The sequence below is a fragment of the Pteropus alecto genome, unplaced genomic scaffold (assembly GCF_000325575.1).
Source record: "Pteropus alecto unplaced genomic scaffold, ASM32557v1 scaffold24, whole genome shotgun sequence".
NCBI classification, from domain to species: Eukaryota; Metazoa; Chordata; class Mammalia; order Chiroptera; family Pteropodidae; genus Pteropus; species Pteropus alecto.
In genome coordinates this window covers 14,808,742-14,822,914 of record NW_006439192.1, presented here as the reverse complement: position 1 = coordinate 14,822,914, position 14,173 = coordinate 14,808,742, and the positions used below count along the sequence as shown (strand labels likewise).

The 14,173-nt window shown below is 34.3% G+C and overlaps 1 pseudogene; it reads right to left on the bottom strand.

The window, feature by feature from the left end:
- Positions 1-1,145: 1,145 nt before the first annotated feature.
- Positions 1,146-3,431, bottom strand: LOC107195971 (annotated as a pseudogene).
- Between the last annotated feature and the right edge of the window lie 10,742 nt (positions 3,432-14,173).

Genomic DNA, 14,173 nt, shown 5'->3' with positions numbered 1-14,173 from the left:
CATATAATTAAAGGAGTACATACTAAGATCTCTACACAAAAATCTTTCTTAATTGTGGGCAAATGTCTATTTAAAAACTTACTCTTTTTATATTACCTAAAAACTGTATTTGCTGAAAATAATGGGACATTGGCTATTATTGGTAATGAAAGAAACAAGCTCAAGTCAGCAGGGACTGCCTAATTATTTAATGTATAGAGCAGTTAGTTATAAATGCTAGAAAGACCATAAGGCTCTGGAATGGTCTTGAAACTTCAAAAAATCTTTTCCCATGGAATCAAGGACTTCCAAAGACCAAGATCCATCCCTAGGATTTTATAAGCCTAATTATTCTTTGTATTAGGGCATAACTCTAATGATCCCAGGTAGACATCTTTGTTGAGTGGTGCATCTTGGTAGAGACAGACTAAATAAATAAGTACATACATTTACATAAATATATTTACATTTATATGAATAAAACATTTATTTACATTATACACATTTCTATGAATATCTAATGTCACCCCATTAAAGCCCTTTTATTCTTCAATCTCACTTTTCTCTAGCATATCACTCAATTTTTTCTTCAAGCACCCTATGTTATAGACTATTAGACTACAGTTGTTTTTTTTTTTTTAAGAAAAATAATATTTACTGCTTTGAGTCTTTGCATTTTATATTTCCTTTGCCTGAAATATTTGTCCTTCTTTTGCTCAGTTCTTTTTAAGTCTCATTCAAAATTCATTCCAAATTCACTACCTAAATCTTTTTCACTCTATTCCTCTGTCTCCATCATCCTATCAACAAATAAAAGGGTTCCCTGGTTAATAATCAACTGGCATTTTTTATAGTTTTATCTTATAATAGATATTCTTCAACTTGAAAATTCAAATAATCACATTGCCTAGAAAGTACTAATTGCTCAAAGTGTTACATGATCAAATGCTTGAATCAATGAGTACAGGCAGATCTCAGAGATATTGCAGGTTTGGTTCCAGAATACCACAATAAAGTGAATATTGAAATAAAAGAAGTCATAAATTCCTTTGGTTCCCAGTGTGTATAAAAGTGATGTTATATTATATTGTAGTCTATTAAGTATGGAATAGCATTATGTCAAAAAATGTACATACCTTAATTAAAAAATACTTTGCTAAAAAATGCTAACCATCATATGAGCATTCATAGAGTCGTAATATTTTTGCAGGTGGAGGGTCTTGCCTCAGTGTCGATGGCTTCTGACTGATCAGGCTGTGGTTGAAAAAGATTAGAGTGGCTGTGGGAATTTATTAAAATAAGACAATGAAATATGCCACAGCAATTGACTCATCCTTTCACGAACAATTTCTTCGTAGCATAAAATGCTGTTTGATGGCATTTTACCCATAGAAGAACTTTCAAAATTGGACTCACTCCTCTCGAACCCTGCCACTGCTTAATCAACTAAGTTTATGGAATATTCTAAATCCGTTGTCGTCACTTCAACAATCTTCATAGCATCTTCACCAGGAGTAGATTTTGTCTCGAGAAACCACTTTTTTTGCTCATCCATAAGAAGCTTCTCCTCATTGATTAAAGCTTTATTACCAGATTGCAGCAATTTAGTCTCATCATTAGGTTTCACTTCTAATTCTAATTCTCTTGCTATTTCTACCACATCTGTAGTTGCTTCCACTGAAGTCTTGAACCCTTCAAGTCTTGATAGAATCAAACTCTTCTTCCAAACTCCTATTAATGTTGATATTTGGTCTCTTCCCATGAATCATGAATATTCTTAATGGCATCTAGAATGGTGATTTTTTTTTTTTCCCAGAAGGTTTTCAATTTACGTTGCTCATATCCATCAGAGGGATCACTATCTATGGCAGCTATAGCTTTAGGAAACATATTTCTTAAAAAATAAGACTTGAAAGTTGAAATTACTCCTTCATCCATAGGCTGCAAAATGGATGCTGTGATAGCAGGCATGAAACGACATTAATCTCATTTCATACATCTTCATCAGAGCTCGTGGGTGACCAGGTACATTGTCAATGAGCAGTAATACTTTGAAAGGAATCCTTTTTTCTGAGCAGTAGGTCTCAACAGAGGGCTTAAAATATTCAGTAAAGCATGTTATAAACAAATGCACTGTCATCCAGGCTTTGTTTTTCCATTTATACAGCACAGGCAGAGTAAATTTAGAATAATTCTTAAGGACCCTAAGATTTTCAAAACAGTAAATGAGCATTGGCTTCAATTTAAAGTCACTAGCTGCATGTGCCTCTAATAAGAGAGTCAGCCTGTCCTTTAAAGCTTTGAGGCCAGGAATTGAGTTCTCTCTAGCTATGAAAGTCCTGAATGACATCTTCTTCCAATATAAGGAAGTTTCATCTATATTGAAAATCTGTTTTTTAGTGGAGCCACTTTTATAAACTATCTTAGCTAGATCTTCTGGATATTTTGCTGCAGTTTCTACATTGGACCTTGCTGGTTCACCTTGCACTTTTAAGTATTGGAAATGGCTTCTTTCCTTAAATGTCATGAACCAACCTTTGCTAGCTTCCAACATTTCTTCTTTAGCTTTCTCACCTCTCTCAACCTTCATAGAGTTAAAGAGAGTTGGGGCCTTGCTCTGGTTTAAGATTTGGCTTAAGGGAATATTGTGGCTGGTTTCACTATCTATCCATAGTAAAACTTTCTCCATGTCAGCGTAGGGTTGTTTTGCTTTCTTATCATTCTTGTGTTCATTGGAGTAGCACTTTTAATTTCCTTTAACCTATTTCCTATTTAGAAAAAAAAAAGTGCAGCTCGTTGCCAGCGTTAACCTTAATTTTACATAAATACGTTCTTTGAGGCTGAAGAAAATCTGAGTGGTTTTCAATGTGAAAATAAAATATAAAAACTGTTCTTGGAGTTATTTCTAAACAGAACTTGTCTCTAATCCTAATGTAACAGAAATGTATACATAAATCGGAGTCATCAAATGAATTTTCAGCTAACTACTGTTCAAGAATGATGCTAACATCACATGTAAGAATGCTACGTTTTCTAGAATTTGACATTTTCAGCGATCGTGAATTACTAGTTTGTAAATGGAAATACCACATCTAAAACCAGAATGTTATAAATCAAATGATGTCATTTGTTTCCAAAGACTATCAATATACCAGAGTGATGCGGAAATAATAATTAAAGTGAGATATTTTGTGGCAAACGTTGGGGGATAAGGTTAGGGCTGTAATCCGCGAATTATCTTGGGGTAACCGCTGCAGCTGCAAGTGCCGGGGCAAACAGGAAGTGGATTAAGAACTTTCCTTTGCATTCACATCTTAGTAATTGTTTGGCACAGAAGGCCTAGTTTTGTTGGCTTTCAACATGCCTTCCCCACTAAGCTTAATCATTTCTAGCTTTTGACTTAAAGCGAAAGATGTGTGACTCTTCCTTTTACTTGAACATTTAAAGACCATTGCAGGGTTATTAATTGGCCTAATTTCAATACTGTCATGTCTCAAGGAATAAGGAAGCCTGAGAAGAGAGAGAGAAATGGGGGAACATCCAATTGGTGAAGCGGTTAGAACACATACATTTATTTATCAGTTAAGTTCCCTGTCTTATATGGATGTGGTTTATAGTGCCTCCAAACAATTAAAATAACATCACCAAAGATCTTTGATCACAGATCACAAGAACAAATATAATAATAATAAAAAGTTTGAAATATTGTATATTTCCAAAATGTGACACAGAGACACGAAGTGACCAAATGGTGTTAGAAAAATAGCACCAATAGATGTATTCAATGCAGGGTTGCTATAAACCTTCAATCTGTAAAAATAAAACTCTCAATATCTGTAAAGCAGAATACAGTTGAAGAACATAAAAAAAGTCATGCTTGTACACTGAAGTTAATAGAATTTATCCGTAAATACCTCACTTACTGACAGAGACAGGATAATTATTCAGAAATCCATTTTTTTCTCTTGAACATAGTCCTAGAATATACATAGAGCAGCCCATGTGATTTATTTGAATCAGAGTTATATGAGTAATGTATAATATCACTAGTCATGGCCAACTAAGTATTTCTTATGTGATCATCTGCTCTCTTTCTTTTTATTCATCTGCTATTTGAATCTCAAATTCCGGGGTAATTTTGAAATACATACGATTTTTTTGTTTGTTTGTTTAATACAACAGCGTATATTCTAGAGTGTGTGGAGACAGTCACCTCTCCACTCCCATCAAATATTACCTAGGCAAGATATAAACTTCTCTTGTTATAGCAGCTGGTATTAACTTAATATAAGAGTCTTTATCAGAAATGAGAAGCTGAATTAAAATTCCTTAAATATGTCTCACTGTTGATCAGACAATGGGCTACAAAGATACTGATAAAAGCAATTGAAAAAAAGTGAGCTCTCTGTTATACAGTGAGGAAACAAATGTTCAAAATGTCATCTGCGATAACTCATAAGGCAGACCGCATGTCTACTAAGCCTCTAGCTCTAGCAGAAGAGATTGGAAAACAGAAGTTAGTAATGTATGTTGGCTATTAGCTGCATTTTGCAAGGTATTAGAAGAATGAGATGGCCTTAAGTTATAATTGCCTTATTTGCAAGCAGAAATAAAAGGCAATAGAGAAAGTGCAGACATTCGAAGCCAGAGTAGATTAGCTTCTAGACCCGAAACAACAAGAATAAAATTTTAATATAGTTTGAACATCAAACGCTTTTAGACTCAGTTTTGAAAAAAAGATAAGACTAAGACCATCAGCTTCAAGGTCATCTTTATTAAACTGAGCAAGAATACCATCTTAGACAAGGAAGCAGTTAAGATATAAAAATTGAGAACTATGGAAAACACCTGGAACTGACTGAAAATAAAAATATCAGAAAAATGTTCCATTTTTGAGGGAATTTTATTGTCAAAGATGCTGCAATTTCAAACTGAAAAAGAAAATATTTCACAGACTATCTGGTCCCCAAATTTTAGGCTGCAAAGTTCTAGCCTCCAAGAAAGGCATTTTCTTCAAAACTCACCATTGATGCATAAGTAAAATCTTTCTAGCTGGCGAAGCCAGGACAAAAGAAGTCAGTGTTCAATGAATTCTTCCCCAATTGCAGATCCAAGGTCTAGTCAAGGCTTTGCCATGATCCTGAAGTATGGGACTGAGGACCACACCCTGCCCGATGTATGCCTGCATGACAAGATTTCGTATAGACCATTGATGATTGTGTTTCTCCTGTTTGTTGTCTCTCTGTGAACGAGTTTTCATTGTTATGTTGCACCTTCTGCATTATATATTTGTTTCTCAAGGTCAGGTTTCAGACAAATTGTTTAGTTTATAGATCTCCATATCTCAAAGAGCAACAAAAAGATGTGAACCAGTTATGGCTGGATGAGATTTGGTGCTATCTTCCTTTGAGAGAGGTGAGTGTGATCTGTGTTAGGGGAAAACAGGAAAAAGTAAACAGTCACTGGACGAATAGAAGGGCAGAGTATGACAGAGAATGGCTGGATGTTTACATGTCCTTACTTTTTGGACATACAACTACATCTTATTTTTTGTGCTCATTTTCATATCTCCTTAAGACTAAATTCTGGCCAATGGATTATGGCTAGATGGTGTATTCTACTTTTAATTAAAACACCCTCTCCCACACATACATGCAAAGTAAAATAAAAATCAAATAACACAAAAAATTTACATGCAGTCATCTAAATGCTTTCCTGGTCAGTTTACTGGGGTTAACAACCAGTCACCTTGGAAACTATGTGAAGATGACAGCTCACTGTCAGCTTAGGTTTCTGAGTGAACGTGAAAAAGAAACTGCCTCCTCCTTGTCTCCCAATAACCTCCCCAAACACACACTGGACTAGACTTATTGGAGCAAGAGACTTTATGTTAATTAACTGAGATTTGGGGATTTGTCTAATACTGCAACTAACACCATCTTAATTAACAGAATAACTTTCAATTAAACCCCAAATTTAACATGTTACTTTGATAGAACAACTCAATAAAAACATATAATCCCTCCAAATGACATTTAGTGTCCTTCTAAATAGATTTTATGTTCATGCATTTCAGTCCCTTTTATATTTATAATGCAAACTCATTCACGAAGTACAAAATACTGCTGTGTTTCCCACTGATCTGACCTGGGGATTTATACTTTTGCTAGCCTCTCCTCCAAGCTGCCTACATCAATGTGTTTACCCTAGGGCAACTTTCCTATAACTGCATTTTGGGTCTAAAAGAAGAATTTCTATTTTTCCTGCTTTGAAAATGATAACCCCAATTAACTCATTTCAGTTTCTCACATTCCCTATGAATCACCAAAGAGGTAGCTAAAAACAATCTCCATCTAAATAAACTACATTAACATTTTCAAAATTTTTCATATAGAATATTTTATTTGATACACACATAAAAACCTGTGCCAGAGGCGAGACAGCTGCTATTATATTAGTTCCATTTTATTAATAAGTAAAAACCTGGGACTCACTGAGTTGTAGGTCATCGAGCTTATCTGTGTCTAACTCTGGTCTTCAGATTCCTACTTTAGGGTACTTTTAAACTCAGCAAAGCACTATCAGTTTTCATCTAGCACAACACATCACTGCTGCTTTCTTTTTCTTTAAACTTTATTTCTTAGGTCGCAGAAAGTACATTATATTCTGTATTTTCTTCAGTACCCTTTCATAGTTTCTCAAACATCACAGGGCCCAATTTAAAAAAAGAATGATTGGATAGTTGTTTCCAAGCTTCATCTCATTTATTCATTCATTTATTAATTCTTCTGTGAGGAGTTATTCTTGAACTTCTCGACCATTCATAGCTATCTTCTCTCGTGGTATGTTATTTATTTTCACATACAATGCTTATTACATTAAATTTACTATGTGTATTACTGAATATTGGAAACTATGAAAGGAGAGGAAGTTACACTTCAACATGATTGTGTATTGTGTATCTGTAACCTTTGAAGAAAACTTGGAAGAATAATGTGAAAATTTTTCCTATACCTGCTTACTTAATGTGAATATCTATAAAAGTAAGCAAGCTACTCTCAGCCTTCATCAGTGTTATGGAAAGATGTACATTCTCATTGGATGGCTTGTTATTTCTTCGAGTACTATCACTTTCTGATTATTTGTTGTTGATCATATCTTGTAAATATTTAAACATATTTTGTAAGTGTATCACATGTCTGAGTTTATGTATTTAGGGGGAGAGGGGGTAATACCATCACAGGATTGAGCGAAGGATTAAATGAGAAAGGCATGGGTAAAGTTTATTACAAAGCATGCAATGATCTAATCATTATTGTTGTTGAATAGTTTTCAACAACAGATGCACGAAGATAAGTTTTTTAGTTTAATTTTTAGAATTATTAAAGAGAAAAGAGAAACAAAAAAAGTGATATCACAATTAGAATATTGGATTAGAGATGTTATGTTAGAAGAGAAGGTGTTAGTAGGAAAATTCTCTGCTCATAGTCACTTAAGGCTTTATTTGGACAACGTGGTGCTCTGAATGGTTGTGTTATCTGATCATGCCATAAACTCTAGGAAAAATGGGGTATGAGCTCTCTTTTTAATGGGATGTTAGGACTTGAGAGGATCTTCCTTGGGTTACACAGCGTTCTCCAAGGAAGCCAGAAGTGGGAAGCTTTTAACCCACCTTGTAGCCTGAGGTAGATCTCTAAGCCAGAGGAACCTTGTAGCCTGAGGTAGATCTCTATGCCAGGGAAAGTCATTTAAAAGATACTCTGTCCAGAGTTAGACAAAGTATTTCCAGGTAGAATAAATACTTCCAGGTTTTGGGGTGTTGACCCACTCTCTACTCTCCAGTCACTCTTAAGCCACAGAGAAAACTGCCATCTGCATACTCTCCTTGGTCACCCATCAGTCTTATAACCTGGAGTTATCTGAAATTATCTCATTTACTTCTCACCTCAGCCCTGTGATTCATGTATTGTTATCCTCCTCTTTTAGACAGGGAAATTGAGTTGAAAGTTTTAGTAGCTTTCAGGAAAAAATAGCAAAACTAGTACTGGGAGGATGTAAATTTGAATAGAGTTCTGTGTGACCTCCAAATTACTCTTTGCTCTTTACTGCATGCTTTTTCTCAACAACATATCAATGTTTTTCAGAGAAGGAAACTGAAACTTGGAGGAATTAACTGATTTCTCGAAGCTGCAATGGCCTGTACCTAGCTTATCAGGTCTTGGACCTATCTCTTTAGTTTCTAAACCTAGTGCTCTTTACACTACACACTCTCTTTACTTTAAATTGTCATTTTAACAAGAAAAAAAATGTGACTATTTGGGGTGATGGATATTAACTAAACTTATTGTAGTAATCATCATTTTGTTATATATATATATATGTGTGTGTGTGTGTGTGTGTGTATATGTAAAATCATTTTGAACTAATACAATATTATATGTCATTATAGTTCAATAAAACTGGAAAATATTTTAAAGATAAAAAGTTTTAATTATCATTTTACAACAGGTTAATATGAGAACTGGTAAGGTTCACAGTGATGTTTAGCTTATTTATCATTGTAAACACTGGAAATATTGGCTTTAAGCCATATTTACCGTATAAGCCTCTAAAAATATTCTAACTGATATCAATAAATGGAGTTTTTGGTTGGAATTTAAAAACATTTCTGCAGTATTATCTATATAATTTTGTAACCAGAACATAGGAAACCTCATAAATTTGATTCTTTTTGATTTGTTTCATAAGTCAAAGAGTCAGTTAGTGGAGATGCATATAATAGAGTACTAATCATGTTTTTCTAATGATTTTTCATGTCAACAAACCAGATATCCATTCTTTGTGCTGTTAAAATAGTAGCATGAAAACATTTCTAGCTTTATCTTATGGCAAAGTGCCATAACATAGTCCCATTCCTGAGTAGCCATATGGCAATGGTACTACCATCTGCTTATCCTGATATTCCTTTTCCTGGCAAACCTTGGACACATATGGGTTCTTTGTGTCTCATCTGTGTACATCACAAGGAGAGGCAAAATCAATCTCAACTCTTTTCCCTGGAAACAACTTTTTATAATTGCTCTGAACCTGAAGATCATTTTCTATTTACCTTCTTTCTCTAGTTTTTACACATCTGCCTTCTTCTAATAGAAACAGGAACAATTTTATTTTGAGATTATGTGAAAGCTGTCAAGACAAACTGTCAGGTTTGAGGCATCGTAATCACCTTAAGGACTGATGGCCTGTGCTTCGTAGATTTGAAACTTCATCACTCAGGAAGTAAAATGATCCATTCTTTTATATGTTGACAGGGTACCAATTTGGTGTCAATGTGGAGAGTCACATATTCAGACAACAAGGCAACACAGAATCTATGAACAGGCTTCTTATATTTCCAGTGACAACCATTTTCAATAATGCCTAAAATATTTGATAAGGTTTGTTTAGAATAATTTTAAGCAAATATGTCTACTTTATGAGTGACACATTATTACATGTTGCTGAAAATATGGTGCTAGCCCATTTACCAATCTGCTCTTTAATGTTTGCCTTCAAACTAAATAATTATATTATTAAAATATTTGAATGCACGTATGCGTGTTTCTTTTCATTTTAGTGTCTTTTAATTAAAATTGAAAACTATTTTTTTGTATGTGTACTTTTTTAAAACTTAAAGATACCTCTCTCATATAAAAAGTTAATATGAAAAATTTTACTACTATGTTGAGAATAATAAAGTGAATAGATATAACTCATTCAGGAAATTGTGTTTTATATAATAAAAAAAAAGAAAAGACATGTATAGACAGAATTAATGTTTTAGCAAGTATGGTTAACAAGTGATAGAGTGTTCACAAAGGAAAATTTTTTAAAATACCAAACCAATGTTTTGGCCTCTGCAACTCTCCACAAGCCCTGATGTAAGTAATCACTGTACTTTAGAAATTAGCATGTATTCCTTGGCAAGATGCTCAGGCTTCTACTTATTTTGCCGTTACTGCTGCCCCAACTAAGGGAGATTCCAATAAAAAACCATACAAAGGAAAACTTTCTAAAGAAGTCAGATTCTAAACTTGAGAGAACAATAATTTGAAGCTTTTGTAATTAGAAAGAGTTAAGACAATATAATTACATATTTTAAAGCAGCGGTCACCAACCTTTTTGGCACCAAGGCCTGGCGCTCCTATGAGAATTTGATGCCTGATGATCTGAGGTGTAACTGAGGTGGTGATGTTAGCTCTGGGGAGTGGCTGTAAATTCAGATGAAACTTTGCTCACTTTCCTGCCACTCACCTTCTGCTGTGCGGCCCAGTTCCTAACAGGCCACAGACTTGTACCAGTCCACAGCCCCAGGGACTGGGCACCCCTGTTTTAAAGTATGGCTAATCTGAAAGATAACTGTATAAGAAAGTGAGTGGGTAGGCATAGAAATAGGAAGTTACAAGGACAAAGCCCTAAATCTGTATTTTATGTTCTTTTAAGGAAGTGAAATCTATATCTAAGGATAAAAAAGGACTAGAAATGTGTAGTTTTCAAACAACTAAAAATACTAGTTTATTCTACTTACCTTAGCCAGAAACAACTGTGAAAAGCTCCCAGTGCCGTAAATGTGAATATTGCTTTTTTTATTTGATTTTAATCTGGACTTTTAAAAAGTGTTCTCTAAATTCATAATTTTACTCAGTAACAGTGTTATGTTTAGGTTTTATAGATAAAAACATTTTAAATTTCTATTTTTTAAAAAAAAATGACTTGCTAAACTCCTTTCAGTAAAAACAAATTCCATAATAACTTATTTTCCAATGAAATTTTTGGGAAAAAAATTCCAAAGTTACTTTATAAAGAATACAGTTTAGAAACACGATAGCAGGCTAGAGTGTATGAGGAAATAGAAGTCACATAAAATCATTTCAACTGCCATAATTTTAGATTTCATGAAACCCGACTGCCATTCAGGATGCAACAAAAATCTAGAGGTGACAGTAGTACGTGATTTTACTAGCTGGTTACAGTAGGGCACAGCTTCCCGTGGTCTTCCTTGTAGTGCCAATGAGAAATTCAATATGAGCTAGACCAAAGAAATAGAACACAGCGGCACATATCTGGGGATGAGCAAAGAATAAGCTCATAAAGTATTTTAATTGAAGAGTCTTTAGTGTCGACACAGACCACCAAAAGCCTAAAGTCATAAAGGTCACAGGTCACAGCTCAGAGTCCTCCCCCATTCCTACTCTACTGAGGCTCTGAACCCTGGTGTGCCACTCTGAGAAAATACTGCTTAGAGGCACTGCAATTGTCTCTCACTAGTCCTCTCATCTAATGGAGCCTTGGCTATGTTTGTTTGTTCCACAGTGGTGCAAAATGAAAGCAGCCTTGGATCTTGATGGTGTAAAAATCTGGCTCATCTTTAAATCTCGACTAGCCCTTTGTGTTCTGGTCCAGCTCAGTGCCCCATGACCGCTTTACTGAAACAAGTGGCTGGAGTAGTTTCATACACACAATCACCATGATTTTATCAACCTTGTCACGATGAACTAGATCACAAGGTCTGAAGAGTGCAGATTTATGCGTAGAAACCCTGCTGCCACTTTTCTCAGAAGGGAACCCTGACCAGTAGGCATTTTAAGAACTTTATAGATACCTTATAAACTTAGGTTGCTAAAAGGGTGCTTTTCCATTTCACAATTTAATTAAAATTCTGTTTTCTGCAATTAAAAAAGTCCTTAGTTTTCTAACTGCAATTAACTAGTGGGCATCCTTAAGAATCTATGGAACCTACAGTTGTGCTAAGAATTGTCTACAAAATGAAAAAAAAGACGTATCAGTCTTAGTTACCTCATCTCTCATTTTATCCATCAGAAGCAAACCTTCTCTTTACTCTGTCTTTTCTTCTAGTACTAGTATATCAGAAGTGAGGGCTCTCGCTCCATTTATTTCTTCCTAAATTGTACTCAGCAGACTGAGGATCTTCTTTCTGCATGCATGTTTAGGAAGTCAATTTAAGTACCTATAAACTTCTTTCCAGGTGGATTTCAGTGACCAGTGGAATTCATTTGATATTTTAAATAAAATATACTGATGGTTTAGACTTAGACTTACACACTGGCGGGAAGGCAAAAAATCTTTTTTTTTTTTATACAAGTAAAGTAAATAAAAATATTATCCCGTGGAAAATTTCCTCACATATCTACACTTGTTTTCCTGCTCCATCATCAACTATCACACACACACACACACGCACACACGCACATACACACACACATGCAACTTCAATGAGAGGTTGATCATTCAAGTGTGTGTGCACGTATGTGGGCGGGAGTGTCTAATTCATCCTGAATCCTTTATTGGAACTACAGGAGCACCACAAGTAGCTGTGTCCTACTTCGACCACCTACTAATATCACACACTACCAGGACTACCAGATTCTGTTGCATCCTGAACAAATCAAACTCAGGTAAAACCTAAAAATATCTGAGGATTGTAAATTTTTAGAACAATCAGCATTCCAATAAAAGCAATCTACCTCAGCTTACCTGTAGAATTGCTACTAACCATCTTGCTCACACCACTATTCCACTCTTCCTAGGATAATTACAGGAGAGAGAATGATTTTCCTCTATAGAATCTAACCCATTTGTTAGTGGACAACTGTTTTCAATTGCTCACAATCCATTTTTTTTTTTTTTGGTCATTGAATAGCTCCTTGATTTTCCTGTGATTCAATAGGGACTATGACCATTTCATGGCTCTAGATATGTCAAGTAACTCAGGTCTGTTTCATGAGATATTGCATTGCTCTGACCAAAATGATCAGTTAGGGGGTGAGCTGAAGTCAGAGCAATCAGAGCCATTAAACATCTCCTGGCACTATTGGCCAAGGAAAAATTTCCACACTATGGTTATAAAGGTGACAGAATTTTACCTGAAGTTGCTGGCAGTTTCCTTTGCCATTTACTGTGGATAATTTGAAATACAGAAAAAGTTTAACAGAGAAGCATTATTTGAACACTTGAATTTGGTCATCTCTTAAATCAGCTTTACATGTGTGTTTCTACTACATATGTCAATATAGTTCCTTTTTAAGTCAGATGAATTGAATGTTTAGTTAATGCTATTCTTACTATCAGCATCTGAATATTAAAATAATCCACAAACCTGAATATTACTATAAAAGTATACATTTCTATTGCCCGTTAGATTTAAATGACCCTAATTTGTTATGTTCTTTTTTATGTGCTTTCTTCAATAGTAAGTAGAGATTTTGATGTGCATATTTTTGGAGATGTCAAAAAGATGACCTAGATAACACTGTCTTTCTACTACATCCCTCTTGGAGAATAATGAAATAAATAGCAACTGTTTTTGTTTTTGTTTATTGAGCATTGTATTTATATGAGATAGAAAGGTTAATATGAAACATCAATTTAAATAGCTATTTAGAATTGCAAAACCTTAATACATTGTTTCAGAGAATATAATGACGCATGAAGTAGGAATTTCTTCTCTGTATATACACATTGAAATTATATTAAGATTGACATTTTTTAAGTTCTAAATGTAAAAATATTAATAAAATATTTCTACCCTATTTGCACTTACATATGCTTGGTGTTTTTAACCATAATTTTTCATTGGCTGAATGTGAAAGCACCTATTGAAGTTGTGTATCAATAGCCCATCACTTTTATTTCTTTGTAGTATCCCACTATATGAAGTACATTAATTTTTTATCCATTTGCCTATTGAAGGAACTTTCAGTTATTTGCAGTTTATGTCTGTTATAAATTAAGGTAATAGGTACAACTTTGTTTTTGTATGAACATATGTTTTCTTTTCTCTTGAGTAAATAACAAGGAGTGAAATAACTGAATTCTATAATAAATAAATGGTTAATTTTTAAAAATGAACTGCAAAATTGTTTTTCAAAATGGTGATATCATTTTATACTCTCAAAAGGAGAATATGATAGCTACAGTTCTTCCATATTCTTACCAATACATGGCGTGTTCAGTGTTTTGAATTTTAGTCTTTCTGATAAATGTGCAATAATATATGTTTGGGGTGTTAATTTGTTTACCTACTGATTCAAGATGTTGAACATCCATCCATTTACTGCTATGTTATTATATTGCTGTTGAAGTTTCTTTTCAAATATTTCACAAATTTTAGAAATTGGGTTGTTTTCTTATCATC